The sequence below is a fragment of the Megascapheus bottae genome, unplaced genomic scaffold (genome assembly GCF_031878675.1).
Source record: "Megascapheus bottae isolate mThoBot1 unplaced genomic scaffold, mThoBot2.hap1 HAP1_SCAFFOLD_41, whole genome shotgun sequence".
Lineage (NCBI taxonomy): Eukaryota > Metazoa > Chordata > Mammalia > Rodentia > Geomyidae > Megascapheus > Megascapheus bottae.
Window position 1 is genome coordinate 3961909 of NW_028327585.1, and position 16099 is coordinate 3978007.

A 16099-nucleotide genomic window follows, 5' to 3' on the forward strand; every position below is an offset into this window, starting at 1 on the left:
CCTCTTTCTTCTTTCTCTCTCTCTCTTTCTTTCTTTCTTTCTTTCTTTCTTTCTTTCTTTCTTTCTTTCTTTCTTTCTTTCTTGTTTTGCAGTCATGGGACTTGAATTCTAGACCTGGCTTTTCTTCCTGAGCTCTTCATCTCAAGGCTACTTCCCTATGTCTTTAGCCTCAACCCCACTTCTCATTTTCTATTGGTTCATTGGAGAGAAGAGTCTAAGGTATTTTGTGATAGGTCAGTCTTTGAACCTTGATCCTCAGATCTCAGCCTCCTAAGTAGCTAGGATTACAGGCATGAGCCACGGGCTCATGGCTTTCTCATTTTATTTTGTTTCACAGTGATTTCTACAGAGAAATCTAACTTTAACTTTATTGCCACATAGAATTCAGTATATCACCCTATGATTCTTGGTGCCGGGGTTTGGGCTAGCATGTACAAAGACCTGTTTCAGTTCCTTGGTACTACATACAAAGAAAAAGCCAGAAGTGGTGCTATGACTCAAGAAGTAGAGAGCTAGCCTTGAGAAAACCCAAGGACCATGCTCAGGCCCTGAGACCAAGCATAGGATTGGGAAAAGAAAATGATTCTTGATTCATTCACAAAGAATTCCATAGGTTCCACACAGGATTTAGGGTAACTAAGAATATTATTGCTCAGTACATCACAACATGAACTTACCAATGGGGCTCAGGCTCCAACATCAATATAAAGATGCATTCACTCACCTGTGATATTCTTGTCAGAGGAATTTCCTATCCAGAGTTCTGCACAGTGCTCTAGCTTGTCAATTAATACAGGTTTGGGAACACAGGGCCCTGTAAATTAGAAACAGTAGAGAATTATTGCTTATGCTGTGTCATCATTGCTTTAAGTTCGCAGACATCCTACTCACAAGTTATCTATTAAATCTTTTTCTCATTTCTCACTGGCTCCATGGTTGACTTTTCCCCAGCTCTGGATTCATTTTGTATGGCATAAACTTAGCTGTCTTGCTCAAGGCTAGAAAAATACCAGTTTGAGTCCCAGCTCCACTTACATGCATAGGTCTTCATGCATGCTAGGCAAGCACTCAACCACAAAGTCAAACTCTTGACACTCCACTAACATTTTTGAGGGGTTACTTGGAGTTATAGAGTTTCATGGCAATTTTTATGCCCTTGCTGGCTTCAAATTAGAATTCTTAGATTTCTTCCTCCTGAATAATTTAAGATTACAGGCATGAAACATTGCACCTAATGCCAGGTTTCCATTATAAACTCACTGTTTAGTGATTTGTAGATCCTATTACCAATAATGATATATATTCTATTCTGGATTGTTTATCCACTTACAATTACTGTGTAAGTTTGGAATGTCGTCTCCATTAGAGGAAACATAATTTAGAACTGTTGTCAAAGTATCCTGAAGGTATCCTGAAGAATGAGTACAAAATTACCTTAGGTTTTCTTTAGAAAAAAATGATACTTCTCAGGGGCCTGGAATCTTTCATTTAAATAGTATTGAAAGTTTGATAAACATTCACATATCTGCAAAATAACAAAGCACTTGGCCTTGCAAGTGAATTTGACTTTTGCTCACCTAAGGACACCAGGTTGCTGTAGGTCTCCAGCATTACATCCCTATACAGGGTCCTCTGAGCATTGTCCAGATGCTGCCACTCCTCCCAGCTGAAATCCACAGCTACATAATGAAATGACACCAGCTTCTGGAATGGCACATTTTCATCAAGTAATTAGCACCGAGTTATAAACACACCATGTCTGGAATTTTATTCTTTTTTTCTTGGAATTTTATTCCTTTACTTAAATGTTTAGACTTACATGAAATATTGACCTGAAAAGCTTAGGGATGGTGCCTAGGCCCAGAGTTCAAGTCCCATAACCCACAAAAAAAATATAAAGGCAAGCCAGGTTTGGTGGCTCACGCCTGTCATCCTAGCTACTCAGGAGACTGAGATCTGAGGACCATGGTTCAAAGCCAGCCTGGCACACAATTCCATGAGACTCCTTTCCAATTACCCACCATAAAATGTTTAATGGCTTGTGGCATATCATGGTAGAGCAATTGTGGTATCGACAAAAATAAGTCGGGGGAGTAGATTTAGGTTATAAATGGAATTATTCCGTGGAAAAAGAACTACATTATATGATGACATATGCTGGTACTGTGTGAATATTGCAAAATCTTAGGGTATCAAGTAATAATAGTGTGAAGTACACCCAGAATGTTAATGTACCATGTCTGGCATAATGGTCACTTGGGGAAGAAAGTTTTTTTTCTTTTTTTGGCTGGGGGATTTGTAAAGCTTGAACTCTGGGCCTGGGTACTGTTCCTGAGCTCTTCAACTCAAGGCTATCACCCTACCTATGAAGCCACAGTGCCATTTCCCATATTCTAGTGGTTAACTGTAGATGAGAGTCTCATAGACTTTCTAATGCCCAGGCTGGCTTTGAACCAAATCTTTAGATATCAGCCTGATATCTGAGTAGCTAGGATTACAGGTAGAAGTCACTGCACCTGGCAAGAAATTTATTTCTTGCTGTTTTATACTACAAAGTTACTGTATGTTTCACTTTTTCAAAAAGACTGAGGATGACCTTTGTTCTGTATATAATGGGAAGAGGGGTAGGGAGCTGTGAGCAGAAGAACTGAGGGGCAATACTTAGGGTAGGACAATAGCCTTAAACTAAAGAGCTCACAGCCCAAGGTCCAAGCCCCATGACTTTCCCCACTACCCCACAAAAAAAGGGAAAAAAATTGGAGATTGGAGAGGATTTTCTAAAAAGAATATATAAAAATAGTAGTTCAAAATGTAGAAAGAAGTTCAATATTAACAGTCATGAGAAAAATTAAAATTACAATGAAATCATTACTTTAAATATGTTAATATAAATATAGTTTTAAACAAAAAGATCCACATACACACACACAAACACACACACACACACACACACACATACAAAAAAACCACTTTCAAAGTCTAACTATTACTGGGAAGGTAGTGAGAAGAAGTAGAACTTTGGAATAGTTCTGCAAGGAATATGAAACAATCAAAAATTGCGTGGAGAGGGCTAAAAAGTACTAAATATAGAATTACATAGAAATATGGTCCAACACTTCTATTTCTAGATTTGTACCTAACGGAAGAGAAAGCAGAGACTAGAACAAATATGTGGAGAATCCATTCACAACTATTAATAATAATCAAAAGATAGAAATATACAAAACAATGCATGGAAAAGGAAGAACATTTTACTATATTTTACAGATGAATCTTGATTGCAGTAAACTAAAAATACAGCAGTCATAAAGGAAGAGCTAGGGTATGTTTTCCCTTCCAGAGCTTCCAAGGATCAACAAACTCTTAGAGCCAAAAATCACGATGGTTCCAGAGAATGGAGTAGAGAGGAACAGGAGCTGAATGTTTAATGATTATACATTTAAGATGAAAATTGCTCTAGATGGGTAGAATGAAGAGAGAACTGTACCCTAAACAATGGTTATGTAGCCACACAGGATGGGACACACCTATACTCCCTGATCTTGGGAAACTCAAGAAGGATTTCTAGCCATCCTAGATGCATGGAAAGATCTATTATAAAAACTAATGTGGAGGGGCTGGGAGTTTGGCAAAGTTGTAGAGTGCTTGTATGAAGACGAAGGTTCAATTCCGCAGTACCACATACACAGAAAAAACCAGTAGTGCTGTGGCTCAAGTAGAAGATCACTAGGCTTGAGGAAAGCTGAAGGACAGTGCTAAGACCGAGTTCCAGCCAAAGGGCTTCTTTAAAAAAAAACCAGAATGCTGAGCATGATGGGGTGGTGGCTCACTTCTATAATCCTAGCTACTCAGGAGGCTGAGATCTGAGGATCAAGGTTTAAAGCCATCCTGGCACAAAAAGACGTGAGACTCTTATCTCCAATTTACCTTTAGAAAATGGGAAGTGGGGCTTGGCTCCAGGGTAAGGTGGTAGCCTGGAGCTGAAGAGCTCAGGGATAGTGCCCAGGCTGAGTTCAAGATCTATGACCCACCAAAAAAAAAAACAAAAACAAAAAATAATATGGAAAAATTTGGATTCTGTGAATTTTATCAGGCATATAAATGTCTTTTTTTGCTGTTGAAATAACAAATTGTTTGGAAATATTTTAAAAGTTTTTACCTAGAAATGTACACTACAAATGGAATTAATAACAAACACAAAATATGCAAAAGAAACAAATTATCACAATATGGGTATCCTGCTTCTGTATCTTTTCACTGACTCCTGTTCAAATGAGTCACATATTCTGAATCATTTCTCCCAGGTGATATATGCCACACATGTTAGCTTGTACTGAACTTCTTGGGAAATCAAAAGCAAATACTAAGCAAATGTGTGTTAGATTTTGTCAACAGTGATATTTCAAATATAAATTCCTACTCATTGCATTATTTAATGTCAATGCTGGAATCTAACCTACACTGGCAGAATCTTCAATCTTTTGAGAATTTTCAAAAGGGTGTGTAAATATTTAGGATCGTTATGTCTTCCTGGAGGAGAGATCCCTTTAGTAGTATGTAGTCACCTTCTTTGTCTTTTCTTACTAATTTTAGTTTGAAGTCTATTGTATCTGATATGAGGATGGCAACTCCAGCCTGTTTATGGGGGCAGTTTGCTTTATAGATTTTATTCCAACCTCTCACTTTCAAAAGATGATTGTTTTCGGGTAAGATGTGTCTCTTGAAGACAGCAGAACGATGGCTCTTGCTTTTTGATCCAACTAGACAGCCTATGCCGTTTAATTGGAGAGTTGAGTCCATTGATATTGAGAGTTAGGATTGAGAGATATTTATTAGTTCCTACCATTTTTAAAAGCTTTCAGTAGGGCCTGTGTCTTGACAGTTCTTGTAGTCCTTAGATGGTATGCTGTTTAGGTGCCATTTCTTTCCCTATATTGCATTTATGTTGGTTTTCTATGTATAGAGAATCTTTGAGAATTCTCTGTAGTGTTGGCTTAGTTTCGACATATTGTTGCAGCTTTTCCCTGGAATGGAATGTTTTTATTGTTCCCTCAGTTATGAATGAGAGCTTAGCTGGCTACAGTATTCTTGGTTGGTAGTTATTTGATTTAAGGGCATGACATATATGCTTCCAGTCACTTCGTGCTTGCATGGTCTCTGCTGAGAAATCTGGGGTTATTCTGATTGGTTTACCTTTATAGGTTACTGATCCCTTTTCCCTAGCTGCCTTTAGGATCTTTCCTTTCGTTTCTATTGATCCAGTTCGGATCACAATGTGGCGGTGGGATGTTCTTTTCCGGTCAGGTCTGTTTGGGGTTCTAAAAGCTTCTCGTATCTTGATGGGCCTGCCCTTCTGGATATTTGGGAAATTCTCTGAGATGATTCCCTGAAGTATATTTCATATACCATTGACCTCTTTCTCCATGCCCTCCTCAATACCAACTAGCCTTAAATTAGGCTTCGTAATTGTATCGTGGAACTCCTGAAGCGCTCTCTCAATTTTCCTAGATTTGGGTTGACTCATTTTCTGTTCTTTCTCTATAATAACTAAACTATCTTCAGCCCCAGAAATTCTCTCCTCTGCATTGTCTCACCTGCTATCAAAGCTATCTACTTTATTTTTCATCTCCCTTGCTTCTAATTGCTCACTTTTGATGCCTTGCATCTCTTGTTTTAGATCATGTATGGATTTCTTTATCTCCTTGATTTCCTTTTGAGTGGTTAGCTCAGTAGCTTTATTTTCTTTGGACATTTGCTGGAGTTTGGTCACGTTTTTATTTGTGGATTCTATGAATTCATCCATCTTTCTTTGAAAAACCTCTATTATGGCCTCCTTTATGGCTTCTTCTTTTTCATTATCAACTTGTTTATGCTTTCCTCTTGTTCAGCTATGGCTTACTCCATTATCTCTTTATATTTTCACATTTTCCATTAATGATGTTTATCAATTGCATTTGTGTAGCACTTGGAAGACTCTCCTCTAGGTTTGCCAGTGACTGTTCCATTGTCTGTTTACATTGGGTGGGGGATGTTGTTTCTTGATTTGACATTTTTCTTGAGTTTCTTGTTCTGCCCATTTGAAAATGGGAGCAAGATTACTACTAAATACGATTATAGTTTTTCAGATATAACCAACCTAGACCTCTGTAGCTGGCAGACACTAGATGTTCACAAGTTTTGATTGGTTTTATCACTATTTCTTTTTGTGCACTTACAGACCAGTCTAATACAACCATTGCTAAGCGATTTATACCCAAAACAATAAGCCTTTTAATCCAATCTCTATTGTCTTTAAGTCCCTCTGAGCCTAGAGAATAATTAACCACCTACATATACAATATTGCTCAACAGCCATCAAGTGTAGATCCGTGCAATATAAGGGTTGAAAGACGAGCAGAGGTCCAGAGATAGAAAAAATGAATGAGAGAGGTCAGGGGAGGTACAAGAGGATTAACGTAGGAGTGTAAGAATATTGTAGTAATGAAGAAAAGGTATAGCATAAGGATAACTGACCTAAGTTGGTAAGTAGGTAGCATATTTGAGTACAAACTTTGGAAATTATTAGAATAAAACTTATGTGTTGCTGCACGACTAGCTCTTAGCCCAACCAGTGGCCGCACAGTGGACCATGGGATGGATCTGTTTTTCTTGTCTACGTTGAGCGAAAGGGGTATTTCACAAGATGCAGAAGCGAAGATTTCAGAAGCCAATGCTGTGAGTGAATTAGCTCGTAAAAAGCATTTTTATTTTCTTTTATCTTTCTGCCAGTCTTGGGGCTTGAATTCAGGGCCTGAGCACTGTCCTCGGGTTTTCTCAAGTCTAGCCCTCTGCCACTTGAGCCACAGTGCCACATCTAGATTTTCTATCTATGTCATACTGAGCAATCAAACCCAGATCTTCATGGGTGCTAGGCAAGCACTCTACCACTATGCCAAACTCTCAACCCTGACATAGTAATTATAAAGTCATCATCATCATATCAAAATATCCTTTCTCCTACAAAGAATGAACACTTATCTATGTGTGTAATGCTTTTTTTAATTTCACTAATTCTTCTGTGTTTTTCCCTCTTGCATTTTTTACACATGACAGCAAAGCTAATCATCAGGAAAAAATTGATTAGGATAGAGAAACCTAATAATATCCAAGTAGATTGATGTCAAAAATATGTGCGAGATGCCCTGTGTGTTTGACCTAGTGGTAGAGTCCTTGACTACCACGCAAAAAGGCTCAGGTTTTATTCCTCATTACCACATACATAGAAAACGCTGCAAGTGGTGCTGTGGCTTGGTGGGACAGCTAAAGCCTAAAGAAAGCCCAAGAACAATGTTCACACTCTGAGGTCAAGTCCCAAGACTAGCAAAAACATAAAAAATTCGATAAGGGGCATAATGCAGGCAGAGAAAGCACTGTGAAGCAAATGTTTGCAAAGGATGAGGGCAATATTGACCCTTAAGTTTGGATCTTACCTAAGAAAGGCTCCTTCAGCCTGAGACCAGACTGGTAGTTGGGCCTAGTGGAAGACATAGAGATTGGAGAAATAAGGTGTGCTGTTTACTACATCTACATGTATATTGTGAGATTAGAGGAGAGATTCAGCCTCCAGTATGTCTTTGGTGAGGTCTACTGTGAGCAAGGATCTTTGATCATTGGGTCCTGAAAGGTGACCCGGCCTCCCTCACAATGGAACAGAATATGGAACCCTGGTAACCAAGCCTCTGTAACTAACAACCAGCTCAAGCCAGCTCATTTGGCCTGTGGCTCAGGAGGAAGAAAGATGTTGCTGTGCTGTTGCCAAAGGTCTGGAAACTCGAGTCTCAGGCATGGAAGATGTGGATGTCTTACTCGAAGATGTACATGCTACATCATTGCCAAGCCACAAATCCAGTATAACAGGCCTTTCTCTAAGAAGAAGGCCAGGAAAATCCAGGGCAACCAGATGAGGTATATTTCTAAGAAGAAATGTATTTGTCCCCATCATCCTCCCCACACACTACAAGTTTTTTTTTAATTTTTTCATTGTAATTAGTAAAAGGGTTACATGATATTTGCCAGATAGAAGGTGCATTAATTCACATACATTGATACCCTTTCACATGTCTTGGTACCCATTTCCCTCCAACCCAACACCCCCCACCCGTCTTGGTTTTCCCGCCTTCCCTATCAAATTTCAAATATCCAAATAAAGAAAAATTCAATATATCAGATAACAAAGAGAGAGAACCAAGTGAGATACTATACCAATATGGGATAAGTAAGGGACAGCAAAGGAGTTGAGAGACAACATAGTACATTAAGGACAACAATCATTCATTATGTGGTTTTTGTTTCAATATCCTGGAGGTCATTTCAATTAGCTTCACATTATATGGCCTTATATATGGCCTTTTGCTCCATTGCAAATCTCTGCTAGTAGAGCCCAAGGTTTCTACTGATTATGACGAATGGTGGAAACCACTGAGCCTAACTTCCTTTGAGTCTGGCTTACTTCACTTAATATGATTTGTTCCATTTCCTAACCAGGGGCGCTGTCATACTTTCTGACAGCAGCATAGAATTCCATTGTGTACAAATACCACAACTTGTTGATCCACTCATCAACTGAGGGACATCTGGGTTGATTCCATATCTTTGCTATGGTGAATAGTGCTGCAATGAACATTGTTGTACTAGTGGGTTTAGTAGGCCCTTGTTTCTGGATTGTTGGGTAAAAGCCAAGTAGTGGAATTGCTGGGTCATAGGGGAGTTTATGTTTAGCCTTTTGAGGCACTGCCACACTGCTTTCCATAGTGGTTGAACGTGTTTGCACTCCCACCAACAGTGTAGTAGTGATCCCTCCTGGCCACATCCCCTCCAGCATCTGTTGTCATTCGTTTTCCTGATCCTGGCCATTCTAACTGGAGTGAGGTGGAATCTTAGAGTTCTTTTGATTTGCATTCCTTTTATGACCAGAGATGTTGCGCATTTCTTCATGTGTCTATAGGCCATTTTTGTTTCTTCTTTAGAGAAGACGCTCTTTAAGTCTTTGGCCCATTTTTTAAAGGGATGGGTGTTACTTTGGAAGTTAGTTTTGGAGTGATTCAATTTTTTGAGTTGTTGATATATTTTAGATATGAGGCCTTTGTCCGTTGTTTGGTTGGTGAAGATCTTCTCCCACTCTGTAGGCTTCCTGATTAGTTTACTAGCTATATCCGTTGCCATACAAAAGCTCTGCAGTTGAATGCAGTCCCACTTATCCAGCCTTTCTCTGATTTGTTGTGATTCTTGGTCCTTATTAAGAAAGATTCGACCTGTGTCAAGGAGGCCTAGTGTATCTCCTATTCCTTCCTGTAAACTTTTCAGTGTGTCAGCTTTTACCTCCAGGTCTTTGATCCATTTGGAGTTAATTCTAGTGCAAGGTGACAAAGAAGGATCCAACTTTAGTGTTCTGCAGGTGCTTAACCAGTTCTGCCAGCACAACCTGTTGAAGAGTCTATCTTTCTTCCATTGTATTTTTTTGGCTCCCTTGTCAAAGATTAGGTGGCCATAGGTCTGTGGTTTAATATCTGGGTCCGCAGTTCTATTCCATTGAACTCCAGGCCTGTTCTTCTGCCAGTACCAAGCTGTTTTGAGAATTATTGCTCTGTAATAGAGTCTAAAGTTTGGAATTGAAATTCCTGCAGCGCTGTTCTTTCTGCTACAAAGTGTTTTTGCTATACGGGGTCTTTTATTATTCCATATGAAATTTTGAATTGCCTCTTCTATTTCTTTAAAGAATGACATTGGGATGTTGATGGGTATTGCATTGAATTTGTAGATAGCCCTTGGCAAGATTGTCATTTTCACAATGTTGATTCTTCCAATCCAGGAGCATTTGAGGTTTTTCCATTTCCTTAGTTCTGCTTTAATTTCCTTTTTTAGGGTTTAAAGTTTTCATCTAAATGGTCCTTTACATTCTTACTTAAGCTAATTCCTAGGTACTTTATTTTCTTTGAGGCTATTGTGAAAGGAGTTTCTTTCCTGATTATTGCCTCGTTCCTCTCACTGTTGGTGTAAAGGAAGGCAGTTGATTTGTGAGGGTTGATTTTATGGCCTGCTACACTTCCAAAGCTTTGAATGAGCTCAAGGAGCTTGGGAGTAGAGTCTATAGGATTCTTTAAATACAGAATCATGTCATCTGCAAAGTGGGATAGTTTTATTTCCTCTTTCCCTACTTGGATCCCCTTTATGTTTGCTTCTTGCCTTATTGCACTGCCTACGAATTCTAGTACTATGTTAAAAAGGAGTGGAGAGAGTGGGATCCTGCATGCTACCCCTTAGCACTTTTATGCAAAGCTAAGCCTGTGGCATTTTAAGCACAATTCAACGCTCTGTTTTTTGCTGGTTAATTAGAGGTAAAAATCTTATGGAATTTATTGCATGGCTGATTTTGAACTGGAATCCTCAGGTCTCAGCTTATCTTGAGTAGCTAGGATTACAGTACTTTTACAACGTGTATGCTCATACACATCGCTTCTGATCCAAATACTCATTGTTCAATTTTACTAACAAGATGTGAGGAAAGATGATTGACTGTAGTTTACTAGATGGGCTTCTAGTGAGTATATATTTCCACTTCCACTCTGAAGCCAGGGAAATGTTTCTGGTACATGTTTCAACTATCTCCCAAAGAGGAAATAATGTGTGAGTACGTTTGCTAGTATTTCAGATAGGAGATGGACTTTGGTGTTTGGAACCTGTTGGGCAGATTGTATCAGCTGGGCTGTGATAACAGAGATGATGTTTCAGACAGAAATATTTTCATCCTAGACAGACTTAATCCAGATCCTTGGATTTCAGGCCTTGAGTAGATAGAATTACAAGTGTGAGCTGCCACCACCACCTGGTTCATTTTGGAAACGTTAATTGCTTCTCATTTGTTCCTTTCCTTTTTTGGAAGATTGATCTAAGCTGGCTGATTGTGCATCACAATGAAGTGATTGGCCTCAGGAATTGCAAATATTTGTTTCATCAGCACGGAATGAATGAACTTGATCTAAACCCAATAGTATTTTACTTCTGATAAATAGGGAACTTACCTATATCATTTTTCCTTGCCTTTGCTTTCCCAAAGCAAACAACATGTTTCTTAAAAACTATACTTCATGAGAATATTATAATTAGAAGCTATCTTCTGCACACTTCAGAATAGTCCTTGCATTTATAAACTTATATTACAATATTAGGTAGAAGAATGGTGACTGTTAGTTTCATAACTATTTCATATGTTTTACTCTTTAAGGCTCATTAACTCAAGAAGGGATTAAATACATTTAGATAATAGTAGAACATAGCTGCTGCTGATTTGATGTGTGGGCAGATGTTACACAGATTTATTAGGATTACACAAAAGTTTTCTTCAAATTTTCAGTAGTAGACTGCTATGCTAACTGGAAGGTGATAGTAATGATGCTGAAATTCTATGAATCAGCTATGAAGCAGAATTTCAGGGGAGAGTATTTGCTAGGGACGTAATTTCTAAGACGCATATCAAGAATATTGAACTATAACACCAAATGATGGAGGACTCAGCGTCACATTTTGTTTGTTTTTTGCAAGTCCTGGGACTTGAACCCAGGGCCTGGGAACTGTCCTTAAATGTTTTTTTTGCTTCAGGCTAGTGTTCTACCACTTGATCCACAGCTCCACTTCCAGATTTTTGGTAATGAACTGTAAATCAGAATATCATGCAATTTGTTTGGGCTGGATTCAAACCTGATTCTGTGTAGATAGGATTCCAAGTGTGAGCACACAGAGACTGGCTAGTATCATTCATCATTCAAGTCATGGGACTGCAATTCTGCACCTGGGTCTTGTCACTGAGCTTTTCAGCTCAAGACTACTGCCCTTTCCCTTGAGCCATAGGGCCACTTCTGGGTTTCTGGTGGTTAATTGGAGATAAGAGTCACATGGACTTCAGTGCCCAGGCTGACTTTGAACTGCTATCCTTGGATCGCAGCCTCTTGAGTAGCTACATTTACAAGTGTGAGAAACTATACCCGGCTAAATTATTTTTTAAGTTAATTTTTTTGTTAAGTCAATATATAGTTGGCATACGGTTACATAAGTAATGAACACATTTCTTAAGAAAATTGTTATCCCCTCCCTCATTTTTCTCTGTTTTCCTACCCTCAACCCCCTCTCCAACCAGATTGTTCAGTTCATTTCCGTTTAGTGTCTTCCAAGTATCACTGTTCAATTGGTTCACCCTTTTTCCTTTTTTTTTTTTTACCATTTTATTATACCCTCTCCATTCCCGAAATCACATAAACCTATGTACAAGACACAGGGTACCCGAATTCAACACAGTGACTACAGAGAATAAAACTAAAGGGAAAAAGAAGAAAAGAGGTAAAAAGCAAAGAAAATGAATGAACATCATACAGTACCTTAAAGCAACAACACTGAAAAAACAAAACATAAAACCTTGGGCTGAAAATGTTGCTTGCCTAGCATGTATGAAACCCTGGATTCCATTCCTCAGCACGACATAAACAAAAACTGGAAGTGCCACTGTGACTCAGCTGGTAGATTTCTAACGTTCAGCACAGAGTGTCTCCAAGTGACAAAAATCTGTCACATTTAAGTCAGGCTTCAAAACTTTGCTAGGAACCAGTTACGTGATTTGGAAGAAAGTCCAATTTTCAAAAAATCACTAGCCAGGCGCTGGAGGGTCATAATTGTTATTCTACTAGCCAGGGAGAAGGTGATTCAAAGCCTTTGCAAGCAAAAAAACGAAAACAAAAAAAAACTGTAAGATTCTTCTCTCCACTTATCCACCCAAAAACTAAGTGGAGTTGTGGCTAAAACTGGTACAGCATTAGCCTTGAGGAAAAAGAACTAAGAGACCTTGCCCAGGTCCAAAGTTCAAGCTCCCCAACAAGAAAGAAAAAAAAGGAGTCCAGATACCTTAGTTTCTAAAGTATATCTGGATATCTTAGTAGATTTTTCTGATCTTTCCTCATTCATCCCATGGAACCACATAATCTTGATCCTGATCTGACTAAGAGCCTGCATTGTGCTTAATAAATTCATTCCACATATTCCAGTAGAATCTGGACAGCTAACTGCTACTTACCAATGCTTTATTCTACGTTTAGGCCAGTATGTCTTCATACCATCTACACAGTCAGCTATATCATCTTTCCAGAAGTATCATTGAGTGTAGAACACTCAGAACTAAAATAATTGCATAAAGATGTAATAAAACTCCTTGATTCATTAAGAAAATTTTGTACCCCTTAGAGCAAGTACCTTAGTGGTATTTACCTCTAGCCTCTTTTTTCAAAAAAAATTTATTAACATTGAATTTTACATCATATTTCAAATGTCATGTTTAACCAACAAGTATTCAAGAAGGGAATCGCTATACAATCACTGGCACATAAATTTTAGAATATAGTAAAAATTAAGCTGAGTCTTTGTATGTCATAGATACAGATTAATCTATAATAAAACACATGTCTATAGAGTGTGTAATCTATCCTAGATTTTTATGTCTATGTAGTTATGTTTATATCTCCAAAATTATGTCCAGAACTTTGGGTATCAACTATTCAATCTTCGCTCTACTACTGTTTGAAACTAATATCCATATATTAAGGATACCATGTACCTTTTGTTCCTTGGTCTTGACTTATCTCACTCAACAGGATTCACTCTAATTTCATCCACTACCCCGAAAATGCCCTTATTATTTTTTTCTGTGCATATCTTCTTTTTATGTATTTATTTTTATTGTAATTTATAGAAGGGTTACATTATATTCACCAGATGGAAGGTGCATTACTTCTCAAACTTTGATACCCCATGTAATGATATGGTCCCCATTTCCCTTCCCCTACCCCCACTCATGTTCATTTCCCCTCTTCCCTATCCAATTTCAAATAACCAATTAGGCACATATAAAATATATCAGAAAACAAGGTGAACTATTGTAACAATATGATATAACCAAGGGATAGCAAAAGAGATAAGAGATCACATAGTTCATTAAGGACAACAATCACTCATCATATGAGTTTTGTTTCTTCATCTTGGAGGTCCTTACATTTAGTGTCATACTATTTGTCACGATGTCTCTAGATTTTGTTCTACTGTAAATCTCTGGTAGCAGAGCCCAAGGTTTCTACTGAATTTGACAAATGAGGGAGACTCTTGGGCCTATGTTCCTTTGAGTTTGGCTTACTTCACTTAATATGATTTTTTTCCTTTTCATCCACTTCCCCGAGAATGCCATTATTTTATCTTGTCGGTTGGCTATGTATCATTCCATTGTGTGTGTGTGTGTGTGTGTGTGTGTGTGTGTGTGTGTGTGTGTGTGCGTGTATCACATTTTTTGTAGTAGGGCATCTGGTTGTTTCCATCATCCAACCTCATTTTCTACAGATATTTTTATAGTCTCTTTTTTTATTTTCAGGGTAATGTATAGAGGGGTTACGATTACATTTACAGGTAGTGGACTGCATTACTTCTCACACATTTATTCCTCTCCACATGTTTTTGTCCCCAGTTCCCTCTCCCCTCCCGTTCCCAATCATCTTGTTTCCCCCCTTCCCTTTCCTATTTGACATAAACAAATAAACATATATACAATATGCCAGGGAAAAAATCAGATACAGTAACAATCTGACATTAACCAAAGGGCAAAATAAGAGATGAGAAATAACAGAGTAGATTAAGGACAAAAATCACACAAGATTAAGAGCAACGATGACACAAGATATAGCTCTTGTTCCCATATCCTAGAGATCCTTTCATTTATTCTCATCCTATATGACCTTATATACCTAGGTTTTTGAGTTATTGTAATCCTCTGCTAGGAGAGTCCTAGATGTGAACTAATTATTACAAATGAGGGAAACCATTGAGCTTATGATTCTTTGGGTCTGGCTTGCTCTCACTTAATATGAATTTTTCCAAGTCTTTCCATTTCCTTACAAATGGGGCGATGTCATTCCTTCTGATGGCAGCATAGCATTCCATTGTGTATAAGTACCACATCTTCTTGATTCAGTCATCTACTGAGTGGCATCTGGGTTGGTTTCATATCTTTGCTATGGTAAATAGTGCTGCAATGAGCATCATTGTGCTAGTGGCTTTAGTATGCCCTTTTTTCTGGACAATTGGGTAGATGCCAAGTAGTGGATTTGCTGGATCATAGGGGAGCTCTATGTTCAGTCTTTTGAGGAACCACCACACTGCTTTCCCTAGTGGTTGAATGAGTTTACACTCACACCAACAGTGTAGGTGTGATCCCCCCTGGTCACTTCCCCACCAGTATCTCTTATTAGATTTTTTGATAATGGCCATTCTGACTGGAGTCAGGTGGAATCTCAAAATTGTTTTGATTTTCATTTCCCTTATTGCTAGAGATATGGAGCATTTCTTCATGTGTCTAAAGCCCATTTTAGTTTTTTCTTCAGAGAATACTCTTTTAAGTCTTTAGCCCACCTTTTAATAGGATGGTTGTTTCTTTGAAGATTTGTTTGGGAGAGATTCATTTTTTTCAGCTATAGATATATTTTAGATAACTACATATATTTTTGTAGATAAAAGAATGGAAGCCATCATGCTGGCTCACAACTTAATTTCAGCTACTTAGGAGGCTCAGGGCTTAGGATCACAGGTCAAAGCCAACCAGGGCCCTACAGTGTGTGAAATCAAACTCTGTGAACATACAATGACTGTAAGAAGAATCTCACTACCTGGGAATGTAGCCTAATGGTAGAGTGCTCACCAGAATGCATGAAGACCTAGGTTCTATTCACCGGTACCGCATACTCAGAAAAAAGCTAGAAGTGGCGCTCTGTCTCAAGAGGTAGAGCACTCACCTTGGGCAAGCGAGTCCAATGAAAATGTCTAGGCCCTGAGTCCAAGCCCTAGGACTGGCAAAAAGAAAAAAAAGAGCAATCTTTCTTAAGTAACAAGGAATGTACCCTATATTTATACAGACTGAAAAATTCATTAAGAAATTAGAAAATATGTATAAAGTGCATAATTTCTTTTGTGTGTTGGCACTGGGTCTTCAACTGAGTGCTTCAGCTCTATCCCTCACCTTTTCTGCTCAAGGCTAGCACTC